Genomic DNA, 7,673 nt, shown 5'->3' with positions numbered 1-7,673 from the left:
GCTATAAAGGGCGCAGACTCTTACGGTTTTATCAATTCATAAGTTAAAAGAAACTGAGTACTGGGGCCAGGGGATTTAGCTCAATGGTTCTGCCTCCTGCCTCGCAAGCGCAAGGACCCAAGTTCCATCCTCAGTACAAAAAAAAAAGAAAAGAAAACTGAGTACCAACATTCTTTTCTCTTACTCAATTTAATTGTGGTTTTAAAAATATTCCTAAATCATTTCATCTCCTAAAAGTAAAAGTCCATAAAAACAGATTTTATGCTAGTTATCACAATGCATCTGAGAACACCAGGCACAACTTCTGCTCATCTCCAATTTTCTTCTAAGTATTCTCCTAAAACTTTAAAAAAAAAATAAAACAAATACTCAGTACAACATTTCAGTAGTAAACTGCCAGGTATTTAAAATGCCTTCCTAAAAACCTAGACTGCTTTTGGTGCCACAGTTGGCAGAGTTTTTCTTTTCCATTGATACTGCCAAGGAACTCGCCTGCAGGAACATAGGCTTTATCTGTCTCTGGAGTATGGCCTCATCTCACCTCTTCCACATCGCTTTCCACAAAATGAACCCTTTCACCCAGCCCAGGCCTCCCTAATGTGCCCCTCAACGGTGAGTGTCCATCTCCCCTCCGCTCTGCCCACCTCCCGGCCGAGCTCAGAGAAACCGAACCTGCCAAGCCTTTCCTCCTGCATTCCGCCGGCACTCCTGGCTGCTTCTGGACCTGCTGTTTACATCCCACAGTTTGTTAACGACAGGATGCCATTTTTGTCACTGGGATACAAGTGATTACATCAGGCCTCTGCATGTAATTCCTTTTTTCTTCAATTAGGTTATAAACTTTTCATAGGCAGAGTTATTTCTTTGTTTAAATACATCATTTTGGATACCACTTGTCACAAAATAGACAACCAATATTCATTACTTAACCAAAATATCTACACTCTAAAGCCACCTTCTTTAAAAAATATTAGAGCATCATAAAAACATTTTTGAATTTTTTTTTTTTTTTTTTTTTTTTTGGTACCAGGGATTGAACTGGGGTCCTTGCACTTGCAAGGCAGGCCACCGAACCACTGAGCTAAATCCCTGGCCCTTCATTTAGATTTTTAAAAGCTCTTTCTGAGCAACCTAGAAAAATAAAGATGATTTTAAGTATATTGTGAATAGCTTCAGCTATTACTAGGAGGCAACAATTTACTTAACCTGATTCACCCACACCTAAGCAAACAAGCTCACCAGGAAGCCTCACCTAGGTAGGCAGGCAGGCGTAACAGTCCCAACATCTCTGAGAGACTGAATTAAGAAATGAAAATCAGGTTTTCCTAAAATAAAATCTCACCTGCAGACACTTTGATTGGATGTCTGATTGGTTCTGAGTACAATAAAGTGGGGAACAGTTCACAAGGAAACAAACAGAAAATTATCAGCAAGAGTTAAAAACCTAGTGAGAAAAGTTCTGTCTAATGAAACTTTTGCTATGACACACTGTAAATTTTTAACTTTTAGTTTGTTTTTTAAAAAATGCTACTTGAGGTGGGTGTGGTGGCATGTGCCTGTCATCCCAGCATTCTGGAGGCCGAGGCAGGAGGCTCTCTAGGAAGCCCTGGCCAGCTCCAACTACACAGTGAGACTTCCTGTCTCTAAAGGAAAAAAAAAAAAAAGGCTATTAATATGGCCATTCTATTTCTAGATTCTTGGGTAAATTTTTTTAAAATAGGAGAAGTTTCAGTTTAATTTACTCTCCCTTTGTGAAACAACTGTGTGTATTTTCTCTATTCAGCAAATGTTACTAAGTACTCAGTACATGCTGCACGGTGCAATCACACACACTTCTTACTGGGAAGTAGTAATTACACCTTATAGTTTTATAGTGCCTCTTTGTCCTAGGGAGTTTAAAATTCTTAGCTGAATTTTTAACCCATCCTCACAATGAAAATAAAGGGGGCTCAGTTCACATTGATTTAGCACTGGTATTTGTAACACCTGGTTAGACGGAAGCAGTGATCTAATTTACATATCTTATCTCAAATCCAGCTGGGTTAAATGAAAATGTGGGGAAAGCAAAGCTCATATAAGACCTCCTGCTGGGTCAACCCCCTGCACCCTACTTCTCACTACAAGCTCCACCATCTCTCTGCCAGCGTTACCTTAGGGAGGGGCTGGGAATGAGGAACTCTCACCTGGGGATGTTACACACCTTTTGCTCTTCAGGCTCTTCCTACACCTTTGTGGGCAACTCAGGAGCAAATTCCTCAAGTAACTCACTCCACATCCAGACTGGAAGCAGAAACACTGTACATCCCCCAGTTTTAATGGGGAAGGGAGCAGAGGGTTCTCAGCACTTTTTTTCAGACAGGGTCTCACCACTGTAGTTCAGGCTGGCCTTGAACTCATGATGTAGCCCAGGCTGGAATGGAACTCAGTGATTTTACTGCTTTAGCGTTCTATGTGCTGGGATTTATAGGCATGCACCACAATCCATCTCTTCTTAGGATTCAAAACAAAAACAGGGTCCTCCAATTGTTTGCTTGGAAAAAACTAGATGACTCCAAACAATGGTTTAGATGTTAATATTTTTCAAGTTCAAAAACTGCCTAGCAATCTCTCTCTGGGAAAAGAAGAGCACCTTTTCAGTACAAGGGTAGAGTTTGATAATTATTCAAATAATGAAAAAGGTCAGTTGGCAGCTGAGCATCAGATCTGTAACCTGACCAGGTTGGAAAACAAAATAAAAACTAACCTCGCCCGTGTCTGAGTACCAGTTTGCTATGGTTCATCCAGTAGTTGTAGAATAGAATTGATAATGTGCATTGTAAAAAAGTGAAGTGTTCCTGTGGTTTTCTTTGAGACTAACACGTTTTTCCACGGAAAGTATCTCTAAAGTCAGAACAGCAATCAACAGAAGAAAACCGTGAGCACACAGGATATTTATGTTACAAACCCTGAAAGAATCTGACGCACATAGGCCGCCTGCATGATGGGAGCTCAGTCGTCACTGTCACCTAGTGTGTGTGTGTGTACACGGGACAACTTATCTTTATCACACAAGGAAACAGGTATGGAGCATCCGCGACAACACTCACAGAGCTGCCTCTCGCTCGCCACGTGAGCAAACGTTTTTGAAAGCTTTTTCGCACCGAGAACGCTGACAGTGATATTTTCAGGTGTCTTCCCCTTGTTCGAGGGGTCTTTCCTTTATACCTCTCCACATCTCCAACCTACCCTACTCATTCCTGAACACTCTACTCAAGGTTCTCCCTTACATTTGCAAACGTCTACTCCACAGAAAGCCAGAAACCAAGATCTGCTATCACTACTGTGCTGCTAAGCCTTCCGCTGTTAATGCCCCCAAGTTAAAGGCTAAACTCTTGCAGCATGACAATCAAAGACAGCCTCAGCCTCATTTTCTCCTTTCCTCCTGCTGGCCCAGCTCCAACGTTACACTGCAAGTAGCTATTCTGACAGCTCAGAAAGGAAGAACCTGTGTCCTCTGACCCCAAAAGACTTGTGGATCACTTTGTTATTAATTTGTACCTAACATACTTTACCTTCTTTATTAGATCAAAACTTAAAGGCAGGCACTATTCCTTATTTACCTGTCTTCGTCACTGTGCAAAAAGCACGATAGCAATGTGAATACGTTCTAAGCCCTTTAAGCCTTCTGGATCTTCACACAGGAAATACCAAATGCCCCATTTGGCTGGCGAGGCAGCAGTGTGCCAACTACACTTGTTTACAGTCTAGTACAAAAGAGGACTTTTTCCCACATGAGGTAATTCCTTTAAGCACAGTGGTAATTAGGTTCACGAAGTTAATTCATTCCACAATTCTGGAAAAGGCAGCCATGTTTGTGTTCATCACCTGATGCAGGGTGATGTTTTTGCAAACAAAAATGAAATTCTGCCAACTGCTTCTGTTTGCGAACTAAGGTACGGCTGTGATTTGTGCAAAATAAACTATTTTAAATACTCTAAGAGAACTGGGTTTTCACAGGAAAGCTGTGGTGAATCAGTAAATTTCAATCACCAGTTTCAAGGCCTGAGAGATCATTCACCCCTCCAATTTTACAGCCCAGGAAACCAAGTCCCAGAAGGTAACGCAGTCAACCCTAGGGTCATAGCTGTCCAGTCACAAAACCTGAGGCAAATCCCCTCAGTTCCAGTGTAATATGGTTCTTTTCTTCTATGGTCCATTAATCTGTCAGTTTCAAAAATAAAATGTAATCTGTGCACATCTGCTTCTGTGCCCAGTGACTACCTAGGGCTTGACACAGGGCAGGTGGTCAGTCTACAGATACTGCTGAATGAACCACTGAACACCTCAGGCTTTTGGATCACTAAAACAGTCCCAATACTAAATATTTCAAAGCACCAGTCAGACAAGTCTCACGAGAAGCAGCCTACAAGAGAAAGTAGAAAACACCGCAAGAGAACAAAGAATTGAAAAGGAACATAAAATACAAACCAAACCCTATAAAAATAACTACTGTTTGCAATGCAACATTTAATGGTGATACAAAATCTAGTACAAAAGAGGATGGAGATCTTAACAGTTCCCTAAAGAAGATGTATACAGTGATCCCTCCCACCCCACCTGCGGGGCTACTTTGCAAGACCTCCCAGAGGATGCATGGTACTGTGGCTAGGACCCAGCCCTACGTACAGTATTTTTTTCCTACATACATACCATGATAGTTTAACTTATAAATTGGGAACAGTAAGAAATCAGCAATAACTAGTAACTATGCACTGGAACAAAGCTGTGCGAAAGTGCTTCTCTCACTTTCGGAATACCTTTACTTGCTCATGGCGCTCCGGTATCATCTCAGACCACTATGCAGGTAAGTGAAACTGAGGACCACAAAACCGCTGATGGGGGAGGCCAACAATGCAAATAAGTGGCCGGCGAGCACAATTAGTCATTAGGGAAATGCAAGTCAGAACCATGATGAGACACCACTGCTCGCTCATTAAGATGGCCATGATTAAAATGAGCGCAACAACAACAAATGAAAAACAACCACTGTTAGCAGGGATGTGGGGAAACTAGAACCTCGGACATTGCTAGGGAGAAGGGAAAATGATTCAGCTGCTGAAGAAAGCACGTCTGGCAGTTCCTCAACAAGTTAAACAGTTCCCATGTGACCCAGGATTCTACTGTGAACTGATAATAGGTGTTCAAACAAAAAATTGAGCATGGTTGTTCATGGCACTACTATTCTCAATAGCCAAAGGTGAAAACAACTCACTGTCCACCAACAGATGAACATATAAATATATGACATATATCTACGAAGGAATATTATGCAACGACAGAAAAGACTAAAGAGCCAATATATGGTACAACGTGGATGAGGCTTGAAAATAATACGCTAAACGAAAGAAACCAGAGACAAAAGGCCATATAGTCTAAGATTCCATTTATATGAGTGTCCAGAACAAGCCAATCAACAGAGACAGAAAACTCATTAGTGGTTGCCAGGGTAATGGGGGAAAGTGGAATAACTAATGGGTACAGGTTTCCTTCTAGGGCGATGAAAAGCTCTGAAACTAGATAGGCATGATACCTGGGGAACACTATGAATATACTTATGTCATGGCTTTGCACTCTTCAAAACAGTCAAGATGTTATTTTGCCCCAACAGAAAATGAGAATCAAGTCCTCATAGTGCTAGGTCTTTAGAACTACCCAGTATGAAGACACGCATTCATAGCCAGGCACATAGTGCGTGTCTGCAATCCTAGATACTCAGGAGGCTGAGCAGGAGAATCACACGTTCAAGGCTAGCTTGGGCAAATTAGTGAGACTGTCTCAAAATATGGATATGCAACTCAGTGGCAGAGCACTTCGCTAGTATGCACAGGGCCCTTGGTGTCAATCCCCACCACTGCCCAACCAAACGAACAAGCAAACAAAAACCCCCAAAGAAGTAAGTCCTAACGAGCGAGCAGATCCCTCCCCGGTAAGGCAGGACAGTACGCCCTATGCACTCCACACTCTTCGTCACTGCACAGACAGTACGATTAACATCGCTGGCCTAGAAGGGGACACGGGTATTATTCAGGTATGCAGCTTGACCAGGCTCCTAACCAGATGCACGGTTATCAGTGCCTGTGTAGCCAGAGGCTGTCGCAGAGTGGCCAGTAGGGTCGCTCCTGGAGAGGGGACTGCTGCAGGCTGCCAGGGCCATCAGAAAGTAGAGTGGAAACTGAAACAGGACGCTGACCTTCACCAGCAAAAGAAGAGCTCGAGTTCTGGGGTGCTCCTAGGATTCCCCTGGCACTGGCAGCTGTCCCGCAACACTGCTGAAAGGATGCACCTGAACCTTTGGTTCTGCAGGATTCCCTGTGCTCCGCTTTCTTCCACCCAAGCCTTCAGTTCTCTCCCTTCAGGTTCCCAGGCTCCACTCTACTTCTGTAGTTATCTGAGCTGATCTTCAGAATCAACAGAGTGCCAACTACAGGCTCCTCAGGTGCTGAGAACCTTGGAACCAGCGCCAGGCATCTCTTCAGGAGCTGACGAAGGAAGGCTTACTTGATCTGCTTTTAATCAGTTTGGGCCATACGGCTGTTACCTGGCAGTGTATGTCCAATGACCAGTCAGGACTGGCACATTTTAAGGGGTCAAACAGTCCATAAACATTGCTGAATGAATGAACACGCCAGAGCTGCCGGCAAATACATTCTGCAACAAAGGGAGCCCAAACGTCAGACTCAACTGTTCCTAAGAGCATCATCACTCCTCTTTCTAGTTTCTTCTCAATTATCACTAATTTTGAATTTCTGACTCCTAGTAATGGAGAAAATGTGTTACTTTTAAATGATCAGTATCCAAGTTTTTCAAAAAGAAGCTCATTCGAAGTGCTGTTTACCAAGGATTATACCCAATCACTTATAAATGAGTATTACTAGTCTGGGCAAGAAAATATACAAGATTCCTCCACACATACGCTGTCCGGTCTGACAAGAAAGATTTTAGACAACTTCCGTCCTTCCCACCCAATCCCGAGTAAATAGGGCATTTGTTTGTATTTCCACACTGGCAGCATGAACGAAAACATCTCCTCCACCTAAGAAAACAATCTGTAACATTCAGACATGGGACTTGGAGGGCAAAGTCTTGGTGCGTACTAGAGCCCTAAGTATACAGTGTTTAAAAAAATAAAGTAGAAAAATATTTTTAATAGTTTCTCCTGTGAGCATTTCCAGATTACACTTAATACACCTTTCAGAAATAAAGCTTTAAAAAAAAAAAAAGTTCTCCATTAAAATCGAAGCAGAAGGAATCTCCTTCCTACAGTCTCCAGCAAAGGACATAAACGTCTCATCCTTTTTAGGGGTAAAAAGATGCACAAAATCATTCTTTACTCTTCAGGTTTTCTGCGTTGCACCAACTAGGTTCGGGCAAACAGTTGTTTTCTCAGGTTAGTTCTAGCAGTTCAGAAGACAAGAAACCAAAAAGCTAGATCTTGCATTTAGACTCCGTAAAATAATACCGGGAAATTCCAAAGCTCGGGAGGAGAGCTGACGCTTCCCCGATCGCCCTTTGTTGCCCGCACCACCTCGGCCGCACTTTCTTCCCGAGTTCGGTCGCCCCTCGCCGAGTTCCCGGACGGACGGCGCTCGCTCCCGCGCTTCGCTCACCTGGCGGGCCGGGGGGACGGACGCCTC

The 7,673-nt window shown here is 43.1% G+C and overlaps 1 protein-coding gene across 1 annotated transcript in view; it reads right to left on the bottom strand.

The window, feature by feature from the left end:
* Nucleotides 1-7,662, bottom strand: part of Proser2 (proline and serine rich 2) — a 30,528-nt gene extending 22,866 nt beyond the window's left edge. The window contains exon 1 of the mRNA XM_010621365.3: nucleotides 7,647-7,662. The gene's annotated coding sequence lies outside the window, so the exon portion shown is untranslated. The remainder of the gene's footprint in view (nucleotides 1-7,646) is intronic.
* Between the last annotated feature and the right edge of the window lie 11 nt (nucleotides 7,663-7,673).

Source organism: Fukomys damarensis, unplaced genomic scaffold (genome assembly GCF_012274545.1).
Source record: "Fukomys damarensis isolate Sample0158 unplaced genomic scaffold, DMR_v1.0_HiC HiC_scaffold_10, whole genome shotgun sequence".
NCBI lineage: Eukaryota > Metazoa > Chordata > Mammalia > Rodentia > Bathyergidae > Fukomys > Fukomys damarensis.
Note: the sequence above shows the minus strand (reverse complement) of the source record. Positions and strands in the feature narration are given on the sequence as shown.